Genomic DNA, 27369 nt, shown 5'->3' on the forward strand with positions numbered 1-27369 from the left:
TTACCAGAATAGTAATATCATCTCTGAAAAAAAAATCCTTTCCCTCCTGTTATACTGTGGCACTACTTTATCCTCTTTTGCCATTGCCTATGTCAGAAAAGCAGAGTAAAAACAACACTGGTCTATTTGAAGCTGCGTGTTCTACCTTCAGCAGATATGTTAGGAGATTCCTATTTAAACTTGAGTGGGAATAATGGGAGGGGGAAAGCCCAATACATTTCACTGTGAACTGTACAATAACCTAAGAGGACCAGCAGATGTGTCACTTGTAATCTCATCCTTGGAAGCCCCCAGTGCAGCAGCAGCCCTGTGCTCCACAGCTCACTCCCTCTCATCTTTCCTTAGGTCAGCTCCTACCCTCCAAAGGGTTTCCTCATTACATACCCTGTTTGCTTAGCATTTACATTACTGCAGGAAAAAATGAAGTAAGTTTTTTTGTGGTTCAAAAGAACACCTGTGATTCCTCTGTACACCATCCCATAGCTTTGGCCCTTTCCCCCATAGCCATCATGAGACACAAACAGCCTGTTTCTGATGCTGGTTCACAAAAGCCTTGCATCATCTCCAAGCAAATGGAGAGCAACCAACAAAAAATAAACATTCCACATACAAAAGCAAAGCATTTTTCTCAGAGACAGATGACATATAATCATAATTCTCTACCCAGAAGACAAATCCCTCTGGGGGCATGTGATACTCCAGGAGAGTGGAAGGTAACAAGAGGCTCCAGCACTGTTATAGCTGGTCTTGGGCCTCCTCTGCATTGTTTTCCCCATCATCATCCTCCACACCCGCAGTGCTCTCCTATCTGGCAGCCACCTGAAAAGGGCTCCATTCACTCCAGCCCCTCTTCGCTAGGGACAGAGGACAAGCTGATGCATGGCTGGGTCTCACAGAGGCTATGCTTTGTGCCCGAGGCAGCTGCTAGCTAATGGGGCATGGTGGCCCTCGCTATATGCAGTGCAACAATAAGCTGGGTATGGGAGCGTGGCTAGTGCAAGGCAGCGACGGGCTGGCCTCCAGCAGCCTGCTGAAGGGGAAGCTGGCTCCCCACTGGTGGCAGGGGCCAGAGCCTGGCCTGCATTTGCTGGAAACTGACATAAGGACTGTTTAGAAAGACAGGAAGAAGAGCAGAAGATAGATTAAGCAGTGTCAGTAATTACACTTGTTAGAGAGCAGAGGATTAGGTGAGATGTTTGTGAGAAGCAGCAGAATGGCTCAAGAAGGAGGGGAGAAATCAGTGCCAGCATCTTGCAAACTGATACTGCAGACAGTAGAAGAGCTGAGGAAACAAAGAGGACAGACACTGGACAAGTATAAAAGTGCACAGCTACATTAAATAGAGCTGTCTTGATTTTACATCACTCTAAGGTACATACATTTGAGAAAGAGAAGAAGAAAAAAAGACCAGAAATGAGACACGAAAAAAAATATCTGCTTGGAGCCATAACCAACACCAAAACATTCAAGCAGGCACAAGATCAAATCCAGCTCCCACTGAGGTCAGCAAAGATTTCCATTAACTGCAAGGTACACTGCATCAGGCCCTTTGCTTCAGATCATTTCCTTTTCACCAGGCCAAACGCTGTCAGCCGCAGTATGGGTTGAGAAACCTGGCCGCTGGCTGCATTCTGCTAGCCCCACAGCCAGCTGTCAGCCTGCAAGGAGAAACACAAGCTGCTGGCAGTGTGCACAAGAACCACAAGGGAACAGAGTAGTCCTGGCCCCAACTCATTCTTTGCATTCTGTGTATTCCCTTTGGAGGATTCAAACATCTCTCCATGCAGGGTTTTTATGTACCTTTTTGACATCACTAGCTGTTGGTGAAAAATTTAAAGGTGAAAAACTACAAGGGGAAAATGTACTTTTACAATTAAGAATTTTGTAATTAATGTTACAGCTGCAATATTAAAATGAGGTTTCAGTGGTCAGCTGTGGTTCTGGACAGATCTAATGGAAAACCAAAGTCAGGCCATCAACCACAAAGCAGACTGAGGCAACTCTGCAGGATCCCAAATTTGTGGGTTTATAGAGAAAAATTGGAGGGGGGTATTTCCCAGCTGTTTCCTACAGTGGGCTACCCAAACCAGACAGCTGCACAGTCAACATGCTCTCCGTTATTTCCCCAGTCTTGCGCTGGCAGAAAGCAGTTTTCCAACAGATTTCAAGATTTTGCTAGAAGGAAGGCCACCTTTGAGCTCAGATGCTCAACAGGGAAAATCCTTGTTTGATGGTAAACAGATATTTTGATGTGTGCATATACAGACTTCATCTCACTCTGTGCTCTGTAGGCAATGTGAAAGGCTTTCCCCATTTTACCCTCCTGCCTGGCTGTGCTCCACCAGCATTGGCAGAGGTTTGCGTTCTTGCTGTACTACAGGGTTGTCCAGCAACATTTTTCATTCAGAAAGCTCCTCGTTGCCAAGATGTATTTGTCATCCAAGTGAAGATTGCACAAGAGGTTACAATAAGTAAGATTTTTTTTTCCAAGAACATTGTGTCTGAAGGAGACAATAGGTCCTCCAAGATTTGGCAAGGGTAATTAATTGCTAACAACAATAAAATTAATTACTTGCTTTCCATTCACAAAGAAGGACGGGCGACAGATGCAGGAAACAGATACAGGTTCCCTGCAGAACGGAAAAAACTAAAGCTCATGCCAGAAGAGATGATCCAGAATTGATTATGAACCTTGCTGTGATAGCCCACCATTGCAGGAATTTTCATTCATGACTTTAAACATGCAAAACCTAAGAAACTCAGGAAACAATGTGTACAATATGCTCTGTCTGGATTGTTGCAGCCCTACAGAGCAGAGAAACTCATTCCATAATACTCTCTAGTTGGACGCTCCATCCAATTCTGTACTCTACTCTTGTTTTGCTTGTTTTCAGATTAATAACATCAGGGGCTAAATTCTGCCCACAAATTCCCATGCCTAACTATAACCCTGATTAAAATATTCCAGCCACATAATTAAGAAGCTATCCTGAGAATTACTAGCCCTCTTCAGTTTTAGTGTATCAAAAAAGCAGGAGGAAATCAGCACTGGCAGAAACCTACTGAGTGCCCATTTGTTTGCTGCAGGATCACTTTGCCCAGTCACAAACCACATAACCCATTCAGAAACCAAGGGAGATCTACCCCATGGCTCATTAAGAGTTTTCTGCCCCTCACTGCTCCTGTTACAAAGCTCCTTCAAAGCTATACTGCTTTGGCAGTGATAAACCTCCCTCTTAGTGCCAGCCTAAATTATACAGGGTCAGTTTATTCCCCCTGCCTTTAGTTTGGACTGTCTTTTAACTTCAGCAGCTAAGGGACGCTTACAGCTTGGCCTCCTGGGCCAAGCAAACGACACTCTTTTCATTTTCTCTTGTAAAGCAGGCTCTTCCTTATTGCTGTACTAGCCCATGTCTGTATCACAAAAGATCAGGCTGCGGCATGGTTTTGATACCTTTCTTGATGATGTGCAAACGGCGTTGGAAAGTCACCCTTGAGGTAAAGTCATTCCTTTCCTTTCTTAATTTCAGCCGAGTATTCCTGGCTTTTAGTCCCTGGTTGCAGCATTTCTACCCTTTGTGTTCCTGTATTTATTTTCAGTTCTGTTAGCACTCTAGCCATAACACTATCACCAACTTGGAAAAGGCCAAAAAAAAGAGAGAAAAAAACAAGAGCTGACAACAGTATCTAGAAATATGACACAGCTCCTTAGCAGGTATCTCAAAAGACATCAGTTACATCAAAATACTTTTTAACACTATGCAATTTATATCAAGAGTGCATATAACTTTTTGTTGTGTTTTTGGGTTTTTTTTAAAACTGAACTCATACAGTACATTCTCCTACCACAGCTCCTTGTAAGACACAGTATTTGGCCATGGGTGTTTCACAGAGGACGCCTGCCATTTTATACTACAGTCTTGTGTTCTGCGAGTTGTTCAAATATGGCTCTTTGCATGAAAAGGAGAGATATGAACTTCAGGCTATAAGCCAATCCAAGGTCCCAAAGTTGAGACATTTGGAAATAAACCGAGCATGGCTGCTCAACATATTTCCAAACAAACGCTTGTAAAGTGAAGGAAGTATTTATAACAAGAGGCATCTCCAGACAAAGAGCACGTATGTGAATGCTTCAAGAAACTCCGATGAACTATTCAAGAGATGCAATCTGTTTAAAGAAAAAACACACATGCACTGCAATGTCAATTTTTAAATCTAATCAGAACAATTTATCAGACAACTCCTGTTGATGTCCCAGAGAGTACTTGTGTGTACACAGGCATGCATGTAGATATTAACAATGTGTGCATGTCTGTGTACGTGATTGTGTTGATATTAACCTAATTTTAAGTAAGCCTGTGAGCCCTTTTGAAGCAGCGTATTAAAAAAGACACAATACTTCCTTCATGAATAAATCAGGCTCTTATTTGTGTCACCAGTCAAACAAGTAATTTCATTATATATATTTATATATACATTTATTATAGCATTTCCAGAAGCATCTTGGGCACTCTGGGAAAGATTTAGAAAGGCAAAGGGCTGCAGGGAGCTGGAAGAGGTTCTGCCCCAGGCAACCAACCTGTACTCTGCATGAAGCTCAGGTGTCATGAACAGGCAAGGAGAGACCATGGCATTAACAACAATAATGGAAAGGGAGTGAAAATTATCTAAAGACATCATGAATAGGACTTTCTTTTCTTTTTCCCCTTTCTTCCAAGTAGGCTTGGAAGCAAGAACAGAGTTGAGCTGTTCTGTCCCAACCAGAACAACAGGCATGAGAGGAAGGGTAGCAGAATTCAGAGCACCCCGTTACAGAGGCAGCTTAATAGATAAACCTAAGGAACAGAGACAAAGAGCCCGTTCTCCCTGTTCCTCCCCCCCCCGTCCCCGACCTTGGGAAAAGCACATCTGTGGCTGAACAGCTGGTGGTAGAAGACTAGCTTCCCTAGATATTTGGTGGACAGAGTGACACTGTTAGCACCCAAAATACGTGGTGACTTGATGTTTACCTCTGAGGCTCTTATGCCTCTTTCTCAAGGCACCCACTCTTTCCTCCAGCTTTTGAAGGAGCAGAGGCTCCTGATTTAGCAATCAAACTTGGCCAATAGTAACAGGCAGTAGTAATACTTCCCCAGCTACAGAAAGTCCCCATTTTGGAAAATACACGCTGCTTCAGCTCCCACATCAGATGTGGGATGATCTCACATCTCTTCTTAGTGTGCACACAGCATTCAGGTTTGAACCCATGAAGTGCTCCAGGACTATCCAGGACTATACCCAACTTCAGAGGCTACGCATTAATGGTAGAATAGATGGGAAAGTGTGTATTTTATGTCTTCACTGCCTGAGTTATCTTATAGCTGCACAAAATCCTTTCTACAGTGATGGCACTCAAAGCTGCCTGAACTATTCTGAGCCCTACACAAACACAAGGGAAAAATCCTGTTCTAAAACGGATTTTAATTTAAAACAGAACAAATGATTGCATACACAGCCATAACTGTTCCTCATTACCCTTTTAAGTCTGCTCATTGGAGAGCTATTTAAACTATTTAGAGTTCAGTATAACCAAATGACCCATGGTGAGTCCATCAACAGACAGAATTGTACAACTCTCTCCTTTTGTCAGCACTGGAGCAGAGGGAACTCAAACCAGGAGCACTATTATGTGCTAATTCAGAAATCTTATACTGAGGCAAATCATGTTATATAAACAGCATCTATAAATTACTGCATTGGCAGATTTATGTTACAGAGCAGCATGGAAGAGCTTTGCTTACTTCATGCATGTGTGAATGACCAGACACACACATGCAAGTGTGCACATAGCTCCTTTCCTTCCTTGAAATCCCCCACTTTGGTTACTAGAACACGGAACTTCCCACCCTCTGGACACAGTCCGCAGCAAGTTCAGCCTTAGCTCCTGTCCCTCCTGACAGGCAGTCACCGCGATGACCTGTATTCTGTTATGCAGTGCCTCAACCATATGCCTTGCATCAACCAGTGAGGCTTAAGAGTTTCTCTGGTTCCAACAAGGCAAGCCATGACACCGTTCATCAATACTTTTAATATTACAAAGGTAACATAACATCCTACAATAGCTTTTGAACTCTGAAGAAAAGAAAACAGAAGGCAATTAGAAAACAAATGCAAGTATAAGCAAATGAGTTGTCCCAAACCAATAAGCACTATCATCTTCTTTTAATGTTCACTGAAAACCTGTCCCAGGCTCCTGTTCACATTTTTTAGTAACTAGAGGTGTTACCAAACAGGCCATTCCCTTTTCATACCAAGCTCAACACTGGGCCAGCTCTGAGGCTTGCAAGTCTAACTCAAAGAACAAGAGTTGCCCATCTGGTACTCGAAATCAAATCCTTTCTACATAGCAGAGAAGTCCAATCCAGTAGAGAGCTTGTTACCAAGCTTCTGTATTTTGATTCAAGGTGTTAAAGTCTTGAAATGCAACACCTCCCACCTCCCTGTTTACTGTTAGGATAAAGAAGGTAGAAAAGCAGTCAAGTTGATGCAAAGAACAGTGAATCCTTTCAGCAGCAGCACTGAGTAGCAGGGTTTGCCAAAAGCTATTAGCGGAAAATATCAAGTGTTACTGCCTTTATAACTAGGAGGAAGATACCCATGGGGCAAGAATCTTCAAATACTCAGTCACCATTTGGTTTGAAACTTTCCTGTGGATTAGTATGATTTACATCCAGAGAGCAAAAATGGATCAAGAAAGTAAATTCAGAAACAGAATTTAGCTTGAAAAGACAAGAACAGGAAGCACTTTCCTCTAACTGCTTTGTAAGGTGGGCTGAAATCCCTAGGAGAGCAGGAGAGGTGCTATGTGTTTCACCAATGCCATCGGAAAGTTTTCCCACCCAAAAGAACGGGTAGACTTCAGCCAGACTAATTCCTCCTTACTCCATTTCTGCCCTGTCTGACTCAGCCTAGTGAAACATGCAAATCTGGCCAACAGTGCTGACATTAATACCAGTGTAAGTATTAAAGGCCAATTTGAGAATATTAATAAACACTGCAGCACCCAGCAAAGAACCGATACAAGTTTCCTGGGGAAAAGATCTTAGCAAGTTGCCTTCAGGAATTTATTTATGCCACTGAAATGTCACAAACTCTTAATACAAGTAGAATACAGTAAAGAACCTTGCACAAAAGGCATCTTCAAAGTTGAGGTAGAATTGGACCCAGCCTTGAGGTAAAGGTGCACCACACTGCAGAACAGCATTGTTGTTTTAAGAAAGGCATTTGAGTATAGCTTCACTTCCAGTTTTGTACGAGGATCCTCATGCACGAAATCCAGCCATGAATAAAAAATGGCATTTGCTACTTCATACTTTGGGGGTGGTCCAAGCAAGTGTATCTACACTAAAGGCATGCAAACTTAAAAAAAACAAAACAAACAAAAAAACCCAGAAAACTAACCTACTCCTGACATAATGCACTTTAAATTACCAAATACATTAAGATGGCAGTTCCAGCAAAAGCCAGCTGCCATTTACAAAGTACTATATAAACTATTTCAAGTATTGTCTTGGAATCGAGTTCTTTCAGGTTCCTTCTCCCAGGTGGGTCTTAGTATTTTACACTTATCAGTAACCAGGACGCATTTGCTGCAAGAGCAGCAGGCCATCCTGCTCTCCTTCAGACCTGCTTTTCACATACTGAGCTGTCAGAAAGCTAGCATGACTCCTTCCTACTAGCACCAACATCCCCCCCACTTTTTTTTTTTTCTTTTCTTTTCTTTTCCTTGAGACAGCAGTTTCTTACTCTACCAGGGCAAGTAAATCAAGCTGGATAGAATAGCAGTTCAGTGAAGGTTTCATGATGAGCTTATTCCTCTTCATTAGCAGCAAGCGATGTGTTTGCCAATTTTATTGCTCCTGCCTTAGCCAAAAATGCCTTTGGCTGGCATTACATTTACAATAATGCTATTTGTGTATCAAAGTATTTCTTTTCAGTGGCCACAGACACCAAGATGAGTGCTTCCCATTGTTCTTCCTTCTACAATAAAGATAAATACATACTGAGTTATGTATAAAAGAGGTTTTCTACAAATATTCATGGAGCTTGCAAGTGGTTTCTTAGCCAAACTAGATGCAAGGGACTTGTAAAGTGGTATTCATATTCAGCAAGATGAGTTATGAGGCTTGTTGTCCAGGAATAAAGCCCCAAAGCACACAAAAGAATTGTGTCAAAGACTAGAAGAGCTTTTTGCACTGCCAAAGTCAGCTGTTCCCCAGAAAGTCACATGGTGCTGCTAATTTGCAATGCTTTAGTACTGTTTATTGCATTTCTCCATATCCAACTATACAAATTGAATTTTGCATCTGTTCCTGTTCATGATGCCTCTGTCATTTTTACTGAGTGCTGCCTACTTCAGGCATCTTATTTTTCATAAGATTTTAACATTTAAAGAGTCATACACCTTTCCCCTCCTTTTCTTGTAACTTTATATGGGGGGTGGGGGGTGGGGGGGGTGTGTGGTTCAGTTTTAAACCAGCAGAACTTTCAATTGTTTACAACCTCTTCTTCAAGGCAAGAAAAATTAAAGACAGTAAAATTAAGTCCCCCATTCATATTCAAGGTCAAATACTAACAACTTTCCAAACAAGGTTCAAGCATATTCCTGATATGGCTTTTAGAAGTTTAGAAGAATTTTGTTCCCCTTAATTTTTCTTTGGGGAGTACTTCAATGGACCTATTAAAACCTCCAGGATATCTGGTTGGAATGCATTACCACTGTACTGTTCTCTCCTTTGAGGATTCACACTACAATGGGACCCCAACAGACATCAAGCAGTAATGCAGTCAAAAAGAAAATAAATATACCCAAGAAATATAACTCCATTGTGAGACAAATGAAGTCTACTTCTCTCTCAGCCTCGCAGTCCAACACTGCACATCTCACGTGACTGAAGAAACATCTGGGTTTTATCTTGAGATTCCTAATATTTTTCAGAACAGGCATATACACACACACACAGAATGCAAGTGTGTTGGGCAAGACAACTTGGCGTATTTATTGTTCAAAGAGTAGGAACATGAAGAACTTTTACATACAATATTATTTCCTAAAAACTTTGTTGGCATTTTTATATTTTATGTAATAATTGTAATGCTTTCTTTCCTTTTCTAAATTCTCATTCAAAAATATACAAAAAGCATTCAGCTTTTAACATTTTTAAATCAATATGCCCAACATTGTAATACAATACACTCAAACTCTGCAGCACTAGGGATCTCATTAGACATTTTCCAGAAGTCTCCATGCAGCACTTAGTTTCATAAACTCTATCAAATACACATGTATAACTATGGGTCCAAAAGTAAGAATTGCTAAACACCACTGACTGCCACTTAATGATTTTTAAGAGTACAAAACCATCCCTTTGTACTAAACGCTTTATACGACTGCTAGTCACTGCAGCTTTCTGCAGCTGCAAGACAAAATTCTCAACTCTATCAGTACTAGAGGCAAAAAAAGAAAAAGAAAAAAACCCCAGCTGGATAAAATATCTTAAGGTCAGTCTTTTTACATGTAAAGCAGTCGCAGCAAAACTATTCACATTCTTAGCACATAGCTGACCAGGACAAGATTCCACAGAGAGGTAAACAATTCCCCCGAGAGCAGCTGCATCTTCCTTAGCCCAGGAGCTACTGGGGGGAGGCAGAAATGGCCACCAGGGTCCCCAAAACTGACCAGAAGCAGGAAGAAAATGGAAGACTCCTTCTGCTCCATGGTAGTGCTTCATGCAACTGTGCCTCTTCTGTGCTCAGTAAGTATAGAGAAGTGTAAAAATAAATAAAATTAAAGCCAGTTGGTAACATACACTTTGATTGATCTCGTAGAGGAACCTTGTAAGCAGACACCTAAGTCTAGTTCAACATCAGAGAGTAGGGGGAAAAATATTTGATAATACCCAACAGAACAACTGAAAGGAATACAGTCACCTGGCTTTGCTTTCATTGTGTAATTATTTTCAAAAGTATCTTTTAAAAGTATAAAACAATTTCTTTCTAGGTTTCCACAGTATCTCTCTTAAATTGTCCTTTCTTTATCTGGTGTTTCCTTAACAGTGTCTACTCGGCTCACCTCGATATTATCTCTGTTGGCTACCAGCCAAGTGGCACACTTTAATAGTCAAGACACAGTACTGAAGATGCATCTTTCTTGTTCAGCTCCATTTATGTGCAAAGGCTGTGATACGTATTTTAAGTTGTTGCAAGAAAAGAAATCCTCTTGCAAAATCCTCCTCAATGCCATCCCCTTAACATTAGTACCTCCTCACAAACCTGCCATTAGCCATCAATGAAATAAGCTGCAGCAACGTGAAAAATGACTGTATCACTACTTTCAGCATTCATAACTTAGTATTCACGTATTATCTTCAGCTGCAAGTATGTCGGCAGAAAACTTCTTCGACTTTGTCCCTGTCTGCCTATCACCTGCTTCCCTCGTTTGACCATGCTGTGGTCTGCTTGCCACCAGACACAGCTGGGTTAGCACAGACCTGTGATTTAGCTGTTGAAGCTAACTGAGCACATTTGGACTCAAGTGAGCTGGAGCTACAAGACCTGGGTGAGAGGGGGAGTAAGAAGAGACAGCACCAAGCAGATGGTCCTCTCTGGAGCACAGCTGGAAAGAGGAGAGAGAGCACGTAAGTGCAGGCTGAGCTTTCTCTCAGAATTTCCTCTGATGGTAGTTCCACTGCTCTCAACTTCTCCGCTCCTTTCTGCGCACCCCTGCTGTACCCCCAGTTGTGCTCATGTGCCTCCCACAATCCCCCAAAAGTTATTTTTAACCTGGATCAGTTCCCTGATCAGTCACCGCTCAGCTCTGCAAACACTGTGCTGGCACAGCTTGCGGCAATGAACTGGGGAGGAATGAGTGGGAAGACGGGAGGCTCTGGCACCACCACTGAAAGCGGCTCCCCTGGAGCCCCAGCCCAGGAGTCTCCTCTCCTGCCTTCACACCAACCTACAAACTTCTCGGGTGAATGCAATATGCTTGTGATATCTCAGACCATAAGTTTTTGTTTTGTTTTGTTTTCTCTCTATGCTGCCTTAAGAAAGTTTTTGATTGCAGTATTTTGTGTCTTGTTGTCATATTAGGTTTAACAAGCTAATCCCTCTCTTACTTGTGCAGTTATCACCTAATATTTCAAGGCAACAACAGGACATTTTTCAGAAACACATTTGATCATCTTAAAAAGATATATCCAAGGGGAAACAGTCTTACATGACAGGCTATAAATCAACATGTTAGACAAGTAATTTTAAACCACACGAGGAAGAAAAAAATATCACTGTATCAAGCCAATAAAAACCCTGTAACACTGACTGTAGAAGATACTGGACCTATTCCACAACTATACTTCTTAGGAAAATACAGTATTTTGAATGCTACAGAAGTCTGAACTTGATTAGACTGAAATAACGGAGAGAGAGGAAGGTGGAGCACAGGACACAATTCCACTCATCCTTCCTCCACAGCTGGTCTGAGGATGAAGCTTGAGAAGGCTCAAGTAGATAAAGAAACTGTTCCCTTGACCAAGTCACTCAGTGCTGACACATTTGCTTACTAGCTCCCAGTAATCCTGGCAGTGGATCAGTGTTCCTCACCTCCCTCCTTCAAGCCTTTACCCAAACATTTAGGAGACTGTTGTTTTCCAATAGTCTCAGCCCATGCCATAGAACAATTGGCAACTGTTTTTCAGGCTTCATTATTACCATTATCACAGCACATACTCAGTTGCGTGAATACTATTAAAAGACAGTGTTTCTTCTGAGATCTCTAAGGGTGCAAAATATTCAGAATCCAGTAACAGACAAGTAATCACTTTTCTCCCTTGAGAAAACATATTCTTGGAAGTGAGATCTACAGCAAAATCATGCTGGGCAAAAATCTTCTCAAATATTTCAGATGCAGAATGAAACCTGGCTGGTGTTTTGATGCGGTAACACTACCAGTAACAAGCACAATGCTACATCGCATGGCTGGGAGGCTTCAAAATACAGAGTCCTGGAAACTAAGACTCAACAACGTGCAGTAGTGTACTGGTGAACACCTCTGTTTCTGGATGAAGTAAAAAAAATAGGTTTTGTGCACCTGTTCAACAAAGCTGGCAAAGATAAGAATATATATCTGGTTAGGCAATCAAGTTCCAAGTTCCTAAATTTCCTCAAGAACTGGGTGGAGACAGTACTACGGGTTTCTAACCTGTGTGCATGTTGCCAAGTACTGTTAACCAGATGCCATTGCATCACACCCCACTGCAGATTCATGAGAAGATCCGTGTTCGTACTCTTTCAGCATGCCAAGCCCAAAATAAAGCTAAACCTCCATGGTAATGATACATGGAGATGGTCCCTGTATTTTGATGATCAAGTTCACACTACACCTCTAAGTTCCAAGAGATTATCTTGCAGTACTTTCTACAGCTCCAGAGAAACTCCTTCCTCACTTCTGCTGTGTGTGCATCTTACTTGGGCTTCTGTCTGTGTGCACACTGCCTTGGATGATGCTGTGAGATGCTGAATTACAGATACAATGACTCCTGAACCACAGTGTTGAAGATGACACTCTGTTTCCAAGGTCAACGTTCACTTCCTGTAACAAGCACTGCAACTGTCAATTCCTTTTCTCCAGGGCATACATCAGCTCTTAAAATTGTCATCACTATGATTATTTTTAAGCAAATTTTCCAGTTTATCTGCCACCACCTTCAGAGACTAGCCACAGAGGCCAATGATAAGCAAGCTTAGTATATGTATATACACACACATATAGAATTATATGTGAAAACCTGAACTTAGGCAATTATTTTTCGACAACTGAAATTTATAGGATTTATGTTCCAGAGCATGCAATACCTGACAAGCTGGAACTATCCAAAGTACTGCCATGCAATGAAAACAGTAATACACTCAGAGCAGTTCCATATGCAGCCCATTACTTGAATGGCTACAATGACTCTTGTATATCAGTTTGAACAGTCAGCTTTCAACCTTCAGCTCATCTCTGCAAGAGGGCAGAGCTAAGAATCTAGAGTAGAAATACCCTAACCTGTAATAATCTGACAGTCTACATCTTAAAGGGGACCTATATCCTAAATGCCAAATGACTTTCAATGAGTATTACAATGCTCCCATCTAAGCAACCTATCTGCCAAGCAAGTTCTGCATTCTTTCTAACCCAAGACTGGGACATGCCACCAGCTGACTATTCATTTACTCCTGCTCTAAACATTTACCCACATTTTCAATATAACATCAAGCTGTCCTCTTGAAAAACATTAAGTAAGGCGACAGTAAGAATAACAGAGATATCTATGCAAACAATAAATACACTAAATATCATTATCCTATCATCTTCTCTGTGCTGCAATCTTCCTACATCCCTACCACAGGAACGTGGATTCAAGTTGTAATTTCTTGTGGATAGAGACCTCATTTTTTTGCAACCATGTTGCACCACACAGCTTTACTGCAATGCCAATGTAACAGTGGCTTTGTATTTGATTATCGCTGTAACTGAGCAATGCTAATGTGAAACCCAAGGTGAACAGTAAAACTCCTGTTAGTGATTTACACTGGTATCACAATCCATACCACACCAAGCTTCTCCCACCAACATCATAATTCAGAGAAGAAAGAAGGAAAATACCAGGTATGCTTCAAATTACAGGAATATCTGAACTGGTTATTAATTACCACATATAGCTGTGTTTAACCATCCATGTAATCTGAAATCCATGGTACTGATACTAAATGGATTTGAACAGATTTCCATTTAAGGCCAAAACCTGTGCCAAAACCTAAGTCTAAGTAAATGGACTTAGCGTGTGTGTGGAACAGGAGAATGATGTTACTGCTCAAAATAAGTAAAGTTTTGGCCTGATGAAATCAATAGGAATTTAACTGCTGATTTCAACGATGGCAGAATTTCAGCCCAAGAATTTTTATCTTCCAGCATGGTGGGCTGGAGATATGGTCCCATTGTAGATATATGCACAGTTGATCTGCAGTCCCAAACACATGACTCTTCCCAACTTTCTCATCCCATCCTAATTCTGCACAGCAGTGCTCAGAGAACAAAGCCAGGTTCTACCAGAAACTCAGATTGTGCAGGTTCTTCATGTTTTGTCTTCTGACCCAAAAGCATCCAAGGGACCCTCTGATGTTGCAGACAGTGTTTCAGGAAGAATACTGTTACTCAGGAGCTGATGAAATGAAAAGGCCTCTCCACCCTCCGTTCCCCGCCCCCAGCCCCCCACCCCCCCAGCACTTCCTGCAATGCACCATACACTAAAGTCATATACCACTACAGGCTAGATCACAGCTCAGTGCATTCCACTGTACTTTGTCACGCTTCCCTGACCAATACTATGCCAAAAATTACTAGCTTTAACAGTTCTCTGGTGAATAAAAGAGCTTTTGCAACTCTGAAACAGAGCAGAGTTTTTAATTCATGTTAAGTCTGCTTTTCTGTTCTGAAGGAACATTTTTAATGCTGCCTGTAATTCCCCTTCTGTGCTTTTTTCTTCTGTAGTGACTTTTGTGAAGATAAAGGGAAAATTTGAGCTGACTAGTTTTTAAAAGCTTAAAGAGACCTCTAAAATATGCCTGAAGGAAGTAAAAATATGAATTAACAAAATACAAAGATGAAAAAGATCCACAACATGTTCATATAAATCTAAAATACATGGCAATAAGCCAACAGATTCACAAGACAGCTACCATAGAGAACGAAATCTGAAGTACAGCTGGGCTATCTAAACAAACACAGAGCAACATTATCCAAGATCTACACATTTACTGTTTATTTGCTTAGTACCCAACTGAGCACAATCTCTTGTGGAATACTACAGACTACTCCTGCAAACGTCGCTTCTGCTCAGATACTCAAAGCACTAGTAGTTATAGACTATGCCCTAAGAAACTTTCTTTTGTAACCTTTTATTCAAACCCCATGCCTACAATTACCAAAAGAACACGATTATGAGAAAAACTGTAAAATTAATGTAAGTACTTAACAGTACTTAAAGTGCTCGTTACATCAATGCTTGGCTCCCTGCACTGCAGAAAAATACCAGCATGTTGCATGTGCACCCAAAAAAGGGATCCCACTTCTCTACAAACCAGTTAGCTTTGTTCAGCACATCAAGAACTGTTGCTGGTTCCAGGCCATTTTTGGAACAGAGGGTTTCACTATCCAGCCCCATCTCCACACTGACCTGGAAATATGCCTGCCCCAATTGCTACTCACTTATGGAAACAGTAAAACTATTTTTACATGAAAAATGAATGCTTTATTTTCCCAAAAGCAAGAACAGCCATTGCGACAAGCATAGAAGCCAGGGGTTTAGAATAGAGGGTGTTACCTAGAAGTACAAAAAGCAATTAAGCTTTGTGAGCAGAGCGTGTGGGCAGGATGAGGGGTTAAGCATGACTTTAGGCAGCAAGCACACAAAAAAACACTGAAAAGAGGGAAGTGGGGAGGAGGAAAGCAAGGCAACTTGGAGCTTTTAAATTCAATAGGCTAGGAAGGTGGGGAAGATGCCTCTCCTCCTCTGCAGTGCCTGCCAGCTAGAGCAAGCAGCAGGCACTCACTCTGGGGAGCATTGCTGGGAACCCCACACTGCTTTCTCTGGTGTGCAGGGAGCAGTTCTGGCTCAGGCTGCTGATTCTTCCACACTGCAGAGCTGAAGAAAAGCACTTTCCTAACCCCCAAGCACAAGCCCTTGCTGAACACGTGCTGGCTTCAGTCGTGCAGGCAGCTTGGGGGCTGAGAGGCCAAAACAGCACTCAGTGTGCACAATTAGGATTTTCATCCTCAAAAACGACATCCAATTTTCAAGGTCGATACTTCATCAGCACTAATGTTCCTCCAGTTAAAACAACCAGTTTGCTACCAATGGCTGAACTCAGCACTACCAGCTTGGTGATGCAATTGCCCTCCTCCCCAGTTAGATGCCAGACATCAATCATCCTTTCTACTCTTTAGCAGGGGCTTCATCTTTGTTATACTTCCCATTTGCCCACATGACTGTCAGTTACCACTCTCCTATCAGAGTTTGAACCTCAGCTGTAATACCTCCTCTCCTCTACCCATTAGCTGCCACAACCTGAGAGTTAAAAAAAACAGAAGGAGGTGTGGGGTGGGGAATGTAAGAATTAAAAATTAGTTCCACTGAGCCTCTTCCCAGACTGGGAAACCACAAAACTACTATGTGAACATGGCAAAACAAACTAGATCTGTGGTGTAGTGGCAGGGTTTTCCCCAAATTCATGGGCTCAAAAGTTTGTGTGCAAGAACAGTTGATGGTGCCCTGATAGCTGGACTCAGGGATTTGTCTAGTGCTGGGCAATGGTCCTATTTCAAGGTGATGGAAGAGAGGAAGAGAAGGAAGCTTTATGCATAGCTTAAGATAACTGGCCTCCCCCAGATGCTGTGCTAATGCTGCAGCTGCTGCTGTTTGGCCCATGCAATGCAGGGTGATGATCGAGTGCATACTCTAGGAGAAAGTGGTGAGCTTGGGAGCACAAACCATCCTCCTTAAGACAGGAGGAAGAAAATGGCTCTTTGCAAAAACCCAAGGAATCCTGTTACACACACAGCACTGCTATTTGCCCAGAATAGCATTCCTGGAGATGCTGAACACATAGCAGGACTTTCTGACCTTCCCAGGAATCTAGAAGGCAGCTCTGCCTCCAACACAAGAGCTCTGCCACAGATTGTGCTGCAGTTCAGACTCTCCTTTGCCTCGTGTGCAGAGGTCTTTTCAGGCTCAAGAGGCAACAGCTTCTCCATGGCAGCAAATCTGAGCACCCATTTCTGCATAAGCGTAGAGCAGGGCCTGCAACAGCAAGTTCTCAAACCTCCAGTAGTTTCCAACTCCTACGAATCACAAGGAAGTTCCTGAAAAAGTGGAACTGATTTGTTACAGAAGGTTTTACAGCAGTAAAGTAGTACTGAAAAATACTTTTTCCAGGTTACTTTCATGTGGCTAAAACCCCTGAAGGTTCACTTCTCAGTAAACAGAGAGATGGGGGTGGGGGAAGGCACAACAACACAAATGAAAATTCTTGTGGCTTGCTTTTGAACTTGCTGGCACTTCCCAGTGAAGTCCTGCCTTTGTAGTATGGGGAGGTGGCTTGCCACGTGCCCTAGTAGAGACCGATGACTTTTGCCTGTAAACTCCTAGGCTCTAGGTCTTTGATTTGCACTGCTGAGGACTGCACCAACATCTTCTCTCTACCATTTGCATGACTGCAACACCATGTTCACAGGTTCTTCATAAAACAACTTCAAGAAACCACTCAATGAACTTAGTGCTTGCATGAGAAAACATAATAAAAAGATTTTCAGAATGGGAGGGATGGGCAAGGTGCAAGAAATTATCACAGGAAGGAGAAGTGAGTTTCCAGCATAGCAACTGCTGGAGCACTTGAAGGAAAAAGAGGAATTCCACCCTGCTCCAGCACACAGCCAGGTGGTCCCTACCTACCATGCCTGGGCAGCACATATTACACAGGCAACTGGGGCATCATCTAAAAGCACAATCAGGAAACCATGCTGGACAATCAAAAAATACAGACTTCAGCAAGATGGAATTAATATCTCTGGACAAAATTATTCAGCACTTATTCGGAGCCACAGCAAAAACAGCCCAATATGGAGTGTATTTGTCTTGATTCAAAGATCTTTGTCATATGGCCACAACTTTTAATATTTTTAATTCAGACTGCCAGAGACTCTTTTTGGTTTTGTAAACCAAGATACCCTGCACATATTAGTATTTCCAAGATTCCAGTTACATTGACTAGATTTTATACATCTTTATCAGGCTGACACCTGGTAGGAAGGTAGAACGAACAGAGTGACCGTGGCAAAGCTGGGAAAAAAGCATGAAAGGGACAGGTGGCTAGTTTAAGCACAGACTACAGAGCCCTCATACTGAATGGAAGCAAAGATGCAGAAATGAAAATATACGGGGTGTCCTACTGAAGTCACATTACAGTTGCATTTATAATTCTTTAGGATGTCACATCAAACCTAAAAAATAAGTTAAAGTCTACAAAAGAGTTTTTTCTTAATAGTTTGCATTTATAAATAAAATGATCTTAAGGTATTCAGAAGGCATATGGGGAAAAGCACATAGGTGGTGTTGAGCATCAATCATTTCCACCAACAGAGCACAAAGCCCAATGCAACAGGGCAACAGGTAAAGGAAGGTATAGACTTGAGTAGCCCTGAAGATAGTTAAGAGTTGATACAGTGGAAGAACAAAATGAACAGGGAGAAAATGAAGTTGCAGAGCAGCAACAATGATCTCTTGAGTCTGTGAGTTTGCTGACATTTTCTTCTGTTTTGAAATAACCCATATCCAACAGATTCATAAATGGTGGATAAAATCCAAACCTAACCATATAAAGACTTACACAGGTGTAATTTTACACTACTAGTTGTCCTACTGAAGTCAATCTCTTTGAAGGGCAAGAACTTAACTGTATTTTCTTTCTAGCATTTTATGCATGTGGGGAGTAACACACTGCATCTGCACGCTTCAGATGAAATGAGTAATTTACAAATCATGCATTAGAGTAATGAAGGGTATAGAATACAGCTGCAAAATGCCTGCTCATTCAAGCAATCTACATTTAAATCTCAACATTTTTCCATTTACATTCTGTTTATATTTCTCTAAATGCATGGAAGACAGTATGTGCCAAAGTAAGTTTCACACATGCACACATACACTGGTAATAATGAAAGACAAAGCTGCACAGAACAGTTATTTTCACAGGCTCTCCCTGCCATAGCTGTTACCTGATTCACAAAGTTATGGTACACAACATTCTTTGGCTTCAGCCTTCTGAAAATTAACTGACCTAGAAATAATTTTTTAACAAAGTATTTTCATATCCTCTCCTGTTCTCTTGATCCTTCACCTCCCTGGGGAAATATTTTTAATTGCCTGGATTCAGTTAAAATGAAGAGCACAAGTTTCTCATCAGGAAAAATTCATCTCTTACACTGCAGGGAAGCAGAACACAGCTTTAAACATTAGAATCTTGTTTACTTAAACTGACAAAGAAACCAAATCCTACAGCTTAAGTTCTTTGCAAACAGGTGGTACCATGCAAACACTGCAGTCATCATAATACATATAAGTACACATGCATCTCTTGGGTGAAACCTAATTTCTATGTGTCAACTTGTATACAAGAAGTTTTTTGTGAACTGACAGTGACAGTCCAGATGGCAGGACAAGGTCATTATAACAAAATCAGTTTTGCTGTGCTGCAACCATAGCTGGGTGACCCCATCCAGATCAGAGCTGACAATCACCTCAGCAGAAGCCACATGGTATCAGGGAAGACATATCTGCTGCCAAGTAACATTAAATTGAAAATACTCCAGCAGCAACAGTATTTTGGGTGACCAGCAGCAGATGTGTAAAGCAAGCAGACAGTGAGAGTTTGACTGGCTGACATTCACCAGTCTTTTACTTAAGCATCTTCTGAAGATGGGAAATCGGGATCCCTCTCAAGTCTGGACAATAGGAGCCTGCTGCTGCTATGGTACTGTAAGACCAAAGACCACAACGCCACAGCAACTTTAGACTCTATTTTGGTAATCAGAGGCTTTTTTAAATTTTTTTTTTCCAAAAAGCTAGAGAATGATGAAAACCTAGAAACAAGGACCAGCATTTTCCACTCTAAGCCTCAGCTCCAAGCAACATAAAAATGCCAGCTCCAAGCTACACTCAATTAGGTTATGAACATAAGCAGAAAGAGTGCAAAAAGTGGTATTTCACATGCTGTACACATGACATATAACAATACGGACCAAATTAACACAAACTTCTGTAGCTTTAAGGAAACAGATAGGGTGTCTGTCCCTTGATTTTCCTAGTGCAAACTGTGTTTGTTCCTGCAGTACTTGATTGTAAACATCTAATCTAGAGTAGCTAAATCCGTATGAAGCAGCTTGCAACGCAGACAGAATTCTTTCATGTGAAATGAAGGAAAACCTAGGCCTGCCTACCTGTTTGTTAAGAGACATTAAAAAAAAAAAAAAAAAAAAAGGCAAAAGTGGGGAATTAATGGACATACCCATAAATGAGAACAGCAGCTGCCATCACCAAGAAAACTTGACTTGAAGGTCTCTTTCATGTCTCTCCTCTACTTTATAGACGGCATTGCATACATGCATTTGCAAGTCACAGAGACAGCTGGTACCCAAGGAACAAAGACTGTATGTACTGGAGCCTGATTTACAGTAGGTTGGGGAGACACAGAGACAACACACACAGGACTCAGACATCCTGTAGAACTCACCACCACCACAAGCAGCTGTGGAGCAGGATTTGAATGTGGTACCCAAAGGAGCACCAACAACCTGTAGTCTGCTCGAGAGTGGCATGATCAACTGCACAACCAAGAAGTACTTCTGCTGTGTTTTTTAGCACATAACGATTCACCTTCAGAGCAACAGCGGTGTGATCTTCAGTCCCTACCTCCTAGGCATGACCATGCTGGTCACTGTTCCTCCTTCCAACAATGGTCTGGTGAAAATTCAGCCAGCACCCTGAATGCTTCCAGAAAACAAGACACACAGTTGTAATACTACCATGCTTTCAGAAAATACAGTCACAGGAACTTCATTCTTGGGCAAACATGACAGTATCTGGCAACTATATTTTATAAAGAAAATGGAAGAAAAAAGTAGAGTTTCCCTTCAGTTTATCAGATTATATTATGCAAGTGAATACCTGGCTATAGCCTTGTAATTTAAATGCCTATAAACTCATATAACTGGTGACAGCATTAGTATTTCTATACAAGATACAGATGGAATTCCCTTTTTTTTCCCTCCTGTTAACTTAGTTTCAGTTCTGCTGATCAACTGATTTCAAAACGTCTGCAAAATAATTTTTCCTGTGCATACAGCAAGGAAAAAAAGTGAGGAAAAATTACTTCTAAGTTACTCTATGTATATTTGGCGATTTTTCAGGAGAAAAGGATTTAAAACCAAAATAGAAAATCACTCCATACAACCGTGGCACATACCTGTATATCGAGAAGTAGTCACGGACTTATTTGCATTCTACTGATACTCAATTAGCAGATTTAACATAAGCTTTCATTTAGTTTAGCAACTATCAGAAAAGTGTTCCTAGGTTGCTAAAGACTATAGCATGCAAAAGCCTTGCATTCAGTCCTCCTACTGAAATCTCTCTAAGTTTAAAAGTCATACCATTCTTCTGAGAAAGAAAAAAACCCACAAGCACAACCAAAAAAACCACCCCAACCCATCCCCCATGCAGAGATACTATTTTTCAGTCTCAGCATAAAATCACATTGGTTCCTCTCAGATACAAGCCGCAAAAGTATGCAAAAGGAACAGTTACACCCTACTACTATTGTAATATCAATTTCCTGTTATAATAATGGCAGTCTTCACTTTTGGCCACATGGGCTTTTTTATTGAGAGACTGAAGGTAATTCTTATGCAGAATTTTTTAATGACTGATGAAACTACTTCATTTTTTATTAAAAAGAATTATTCATAACTCAACTTTCTCCTGGCAATTAAATTTTAATAAATACAATTTAACTATCCTGCACCTGTTACAACATATATATATATATATATATATGTAAAATTTTAGATTATATTAACTCCCAAGCTTCTAGAATGATTCTGACACGAGGAACAGGGAGGCATTAGTGTAACTCAAGATTCACATTTATCTACAGTTCAAGTCTGACATCTGATTTCTGTTCTGTCATTTCAAACATAATCCTACTATGAAGATGAAATTTATTCTGTAGTTTGCCAAAGAGAGAAGGCTAACAAGAATAAAGGGCAGAATTTAAAACATACTGCAGTCTTGTTCAGTGCTATATTACTGCTCAGCTGCCAAGAAGCCATGTCTTGTCATGTGAAGGAGCACACGCAATCACCTACTACTGCGAAAATGCAAGGGAAAAGACAAAATTCTTTTTCTTCCTTCTGCAGGACAAGCATACTCTGAGCCACGCTCACACAGAACAAAGCCAAGAGCACCTTCCCAAATATATTATGGGAACTGCGTCATGGCACCGAGGATTTAAGTATATTGACTCAGACTATCATCAAGAAGTGACAACAACATTGGAAGACTGGAGACAAGAAACAGGATAGGAGACAGAGGTGTCAATGGGTATCAGCTCAACAGCAATCCTTCCCTCTTGCTTTCAGTCCCTGGAAAGCTAAAACCCCTTTTTTTCCTGAAGCAGCTAAGAACTAAAATTACTTAGGGGGCTAACTTCAGGCGTACTGGTGGGAAAACACATTCCCATATATGCTTTGATGGAAGAACATTGGATGATGATACTGGAAACTTCTCAGAAATGAAAACAAAGTTGAAACCAAAAAGGGAGGTTAGGAAGAAGAGAAAAAAAAGCATAGGAAAAGGTCATGAAAGAAGCTCTCAACACACCCAGTAAAGAGAAGACAGATTGAACAATGTACCTTCAAAGGAGGGAAGCAAATGAACACACAAGAGACTGTTGACCTGAATTATCAAATCTACTTCAGTTGCTAAAATAAAATCCTTCTGCATTCAGCAGCAAGTGCCCTCATTTGAAGGCCTCTTTTTTTCTCCTTGTAACCCAAGAATACTTACAATCCTCCTGACCTGCAACATAGCTTGTAATGACTCTTGCCACCTTTAACATATGACCCACAGAATAACCTAGGCAATCTTGTAACAGCTCATTCTTCAGTCATTTTTCATTAACAAAACAATGTGAAACCAAAACACCCAGAAGATAATGAAGATGCTCATCCTGGAGGTTTTGGTAAATAGCCCAGCAAGCTCAACTCTTAACACAGATGAAGCCTACCCAAGTAAAGACAAAATTTTTGTTATGGGACAGGCCAATGTTATGAAATTAATTCCCCCATCTGCCCAGGACTATTATAAAATTTACTGCCCTTCACCTTGAAGGTAAGCTGTCTTTTTAAACTTGTCCTCTTACCAAATACATCACAACAGATACTTTACTACAAGCAGAACTCCAGCCACACACTGTTACAAAAACAAAACTTCACATTGTATCTGCTTCCTCATCACTCCAACAATAGGGTGAGAAGCCATACTGCTCAGCAACACACTGCTAGATGGCACATGGATTATACGTGAACAAGCATGACCTAAAACCCTATATAAAAAAAACAGAACACTAGTTCTACATGCAAAACACAAAAAAGACTTTCTGCCCAAGCTCTATTTGGCATAGCATTATTTCCCGCACTTAAAGATGTGCAAGTATTTGTTCAAATTGAGATAAATAGTGTATTCCCCAATCTCAAAGTTTCCCAAAATCAAGCAGCATTCCTAAATCAGGGTAGAATCTTTGCCAAATGGGTTAAATACAAAGGATGTAATCCATGATGATCAAAAGAATCCTGGAATGCAAGAAGGAGGATTTTTTTAAAAAAAAAAAAAACAACCCACCCCATTACAAACTGAATTCCATTAACTCAGTGCAATACAGATGACAAGATAGTCAGCTTGATATTGTTAGACACATTACAGTCTACACAAACACCATGCCACCTCCTTGAAAGACACTACAGTTTGTGTCCAAAGGACAGATCTTCCCCTTTGGAATGTTCTGATATTGGCACAGGTGGGGTGTACATGTTTTATTACAAAGATATCTATAAAAGCCTCTGGAAAAAACAAAGCATAAGAACTTGCCTGCTTCACATATTCACAGTTGTATGGTGTATAGTACATGATACATGTTACTGGGGTACACAGCCTGTAAAAAATCCTAAAACATCTTTTTTTTTTCCTTAAAAATAGCTGCTCAAACAAACCATGCCTAGAAATCTTCACCCAGAAAAGGAATCTTTGCTCAAAGAAAAGAAGTTTGCTTGGGGGAGGGGAATGACAAGTGTGTAATGTTCCACAGTTCATCTAGAACTGCTGCAGCCCACTCTAAATTACAATGTCAGTGGCTGTTTATGCTCTAAGGAAGTACAGTAAGTACAGTACAGCCCATTCAGGTTGCTGGAATGTCACTGATCATATGCTCAATTGCATCTATTCATTAGAAAAATTCAATCCACAACAGCAGCTGCATTTACCACCACACCCCAAACGCCATCCAGTTGCCCCAGGTGATTCCAGTGGTTTACCAGCCTGCAGGACAGACGCTCCACAATCTTGTCCCTCTGCAGTGACTACAAGTTACATTTCCAAGCCCAACGAGTTTTATTTACTAAGGAACAGTATATCAGCAGTGCTTTTGGCTTCAAGATCTTGCAACAAAAAAGACCTGGTCTTTGCAGTCATGTTCTATAAGTTTCAAAACAATTTATGCTGCACTAATTATTTTTGATTGAACTTGCTAAATAATAATTACCATTTAAAAGATTGACTTAAGCAAACAACAGACAAGTTACTCCATTTGTTTGAGAAGAACTATGACTAATTATGTGTAAAAACCCAGAATGTGTAATCCTGGCTTCTTTCAGGTCAACAGCAAAGACCCCATGAAGTTTTGGGGGCCAGATTTCATTATAAAATCCTAAGCTATACAATGGTTGAAAATAAATCTTTGTGAAAGAACACAGGTCATTTAAAAGGACACTGACAACTTCCTATATCAATTGAAAAAACCCAAAATTATTTTTGTATGTAACACCTATGATGACCATAACTGAAAGACACAAGAATTTTGTGTTTACTTCATGAATTACACTGCATTTTATATACTTGTTAAGTTTACCAACCAGCTTATAACCAATTTCCTGCCTGTGTGGGTCTTTCAAAGAGCAAGAATAAAGTAATAAAACGCTATGTTCTCTTTTTATTTAATTAAACTCATTTCATCTTAAAACTTAGAGTCACTTAAGCAGAACAGGGAGCTACAAACCCTACCTTTATGTTACCTAACAGACCACATCACCACATCTCTTGCAGTACGTAAAATGGCTGTTAAAGTCTAACCATGCTACAGATATGCTTAGATGAGTGGAGCTAGTAAGAGTAATAAATAGAATATCCTGTCCCCAGACTCTAAAATGGATACTTCTTCCTTCTTAACTGTCACTGCACCCCCTCATCCTTCCAAAAATCCTTACTGTGGCTCAATAAGCAGACTGAAGAATAATCCCAATTTTTGCGTGGTGTCCACCAGAACAGATTACCCACAAGGCTAGGATTACTTTCCAGTGTTCCATCTAGAATACCAAAAAGCATCAGCCCAAATCCAATTTGAAAATGGAGTTCACATAAGACCAAACTGAATAATGTTATAGCCACCTATTCATTCTTCACAACTTCCTAAATGCCCATAATTAGAGCTGCACCATGAAGCAGCATCAGCAGGTATAAGGTCTTGTACTCTGCAGACTTGCTGTAAAGGAAGGCTCAATTAAGACTATTAGCTATTCACGGACTGAAATCCTTAACTTCTGAACATTTGCTCCTGGCACCTGAAATGGCACGAGGGCTTCAATGCACATTTACCAACCTCACACTAGCATTGGGTCCAAAGGTAAATAAAACCATCCCCAAAGAAACTGAACCTGATTTAACTTCTCTGTTAAATCAGAGATCTGTTAGCTGCCTACAGGACTACAGACCTCCATGTGGTAAGCATTTAAAGGCTTTGATTCACAAGCAGGGACAGGGTAGCTTGGGATGACTGATTTACTACACATCATGCTCCGAAACAGTTCAGTATCTGATTCAAAACTGCCCAGGCATGAGGAGGAAAGGAAGAATCTAGATGCAGTAATCAAGACTGTCACCCTACACCATGCCATGCCCAGGGCCAGATACCATTCACACCATCTCAAGAAGCTCCATTCATTCACAGCCCTTCACGACAGCCAACTTTCATATGGCCTGGATCCACATCAGGAAACCCAGCATTTTTAGCCACGAGACTCCAGTTTTGGAACCCCTATCTGCATTCTAGCCAAATGTGATCCTGCTTAAACTTCAGTTTGAACGCCAAACACACCTAAGGGATATGCCCAATAATGCTGTCTCCAGGCAACAAGTCACAGCTAGGGAGAAATGCTAAATGTGAGGATGGAAGAATCATGGCTGATGAGGGGTTGAGAAAACAAACCGCACAAAAAAAAAAACAACCCAAAAAAAACAACAAAAAACATGCTTCCAAATTGAAGGACATCACAAAAATCTCCACATCAGAGTCAGAACTGGGCTCATTCTCAGTGTTCTGTAAGAAGCAATACCCTTGTATGAACATTGAAGTCAAAATAGATAAAGATACTAAAAACTTTACATATATAGTGCATTACACTGCCTTTAATACCAAGACATTTTAACAGGTGCTCAGGTATTTCTGTTTTATACATTGGCTTAACATTTCTGTGCTGTAGTGTGCTCAGAGTACTTTCCAAGATTTCAGTCCAACAAGCCTGTTCTGTGTGTGAATGATGTGTCCATTTAACCTACCAAATGCACGTTTCCAATCCAGAATCCAGCTGTGCTCATTTAACCTTGGCTCATACGCACAGGGAGTGTTCTCATCCTAAACAGCTAGGGAAATTTAGAGGGTAGAGTTCTAAAAAACACTCTGTTTTCATGGCATGCTTAAGATCAGAGAAAATTCTTGGTTCCTCCAGATTAATTCAGTATAACATCTTGCTTCACTGGACTAGGAAGTGTTTAGTTGTACTGCAGCACTTCCCACTGAATCTGCAATCTACTCTAGCTCTGATTATCTCACATAGCATAAACTCTTCGGAATAGAAACAGCACTAATTAATATCTATATAGTTCCAGAGAAATGCAGACTGTTTACAATAATGCCTGAGTTAGTTTTGTAATACAGGTTCAGAATATGGTCTAGGAGAGTCAAGAGACTCACACTCTGCCATGACTGAACAGAGTTTAAGTTTGAAATCAAGGAAATGCTCCTGAAAGCACTTCAGTTTTAAATCTCTCCAATTTGTATCAAGGATTATAAATGGAAATGTTTCAGGATGTCAACAACTGTCATTCAATCACACAGGAAAAAAGCTGAGTCTGCAACAACCAGAATATGAACCCAAATCAGCACTTCATCTCTAAAAAGCAAAATTTTGAACTATTCCTGGACAGAGGTGAAAGTCAATACCAACACCAGAAGCACATGCAAGATGAATGCAGCTCAACACAAAAAGACCATGTTCTGCACCAGGTGAATGGTCTTTGAATGAAGAATAGGTTCTAGCATCAATCTCAGAATGACAAAAGCAAGCATCTGTATGCAGAGACCTTTATCTAAGACAGGGCTACCACCTCCTGATAGAAGCAGAGAAGGTAC

General features: G+C 40.9%; 1 protein-coding gene across 1 annotated transcript in view; it reads right to left on the reverse strand.

Moving 5' to 3' along the window:
* Nucleotides 1-27369, reverse strand: part of LATS2 (large tumor suppressor kinase 2) — a 49195-nt gene that overhangs the window by 16284 nt on the left and 5542 nt on the right. The window lies entirely within an intron of this gene.

The sequence above is a fragment of the Falco biarmicus genome, chromosome 2 (assembly GCF_023638135.1).
Source record: "Falco biarmicus isolate bFalBia1 chromosome 2, bFalBia1.pri, whole genome shotgun sequence".
Lineage (NCBI taxonomy): Eukaryota > Metazoa > Chordata > Aves > Falconiformes > Falconidae > Falco > Falco biarmicus.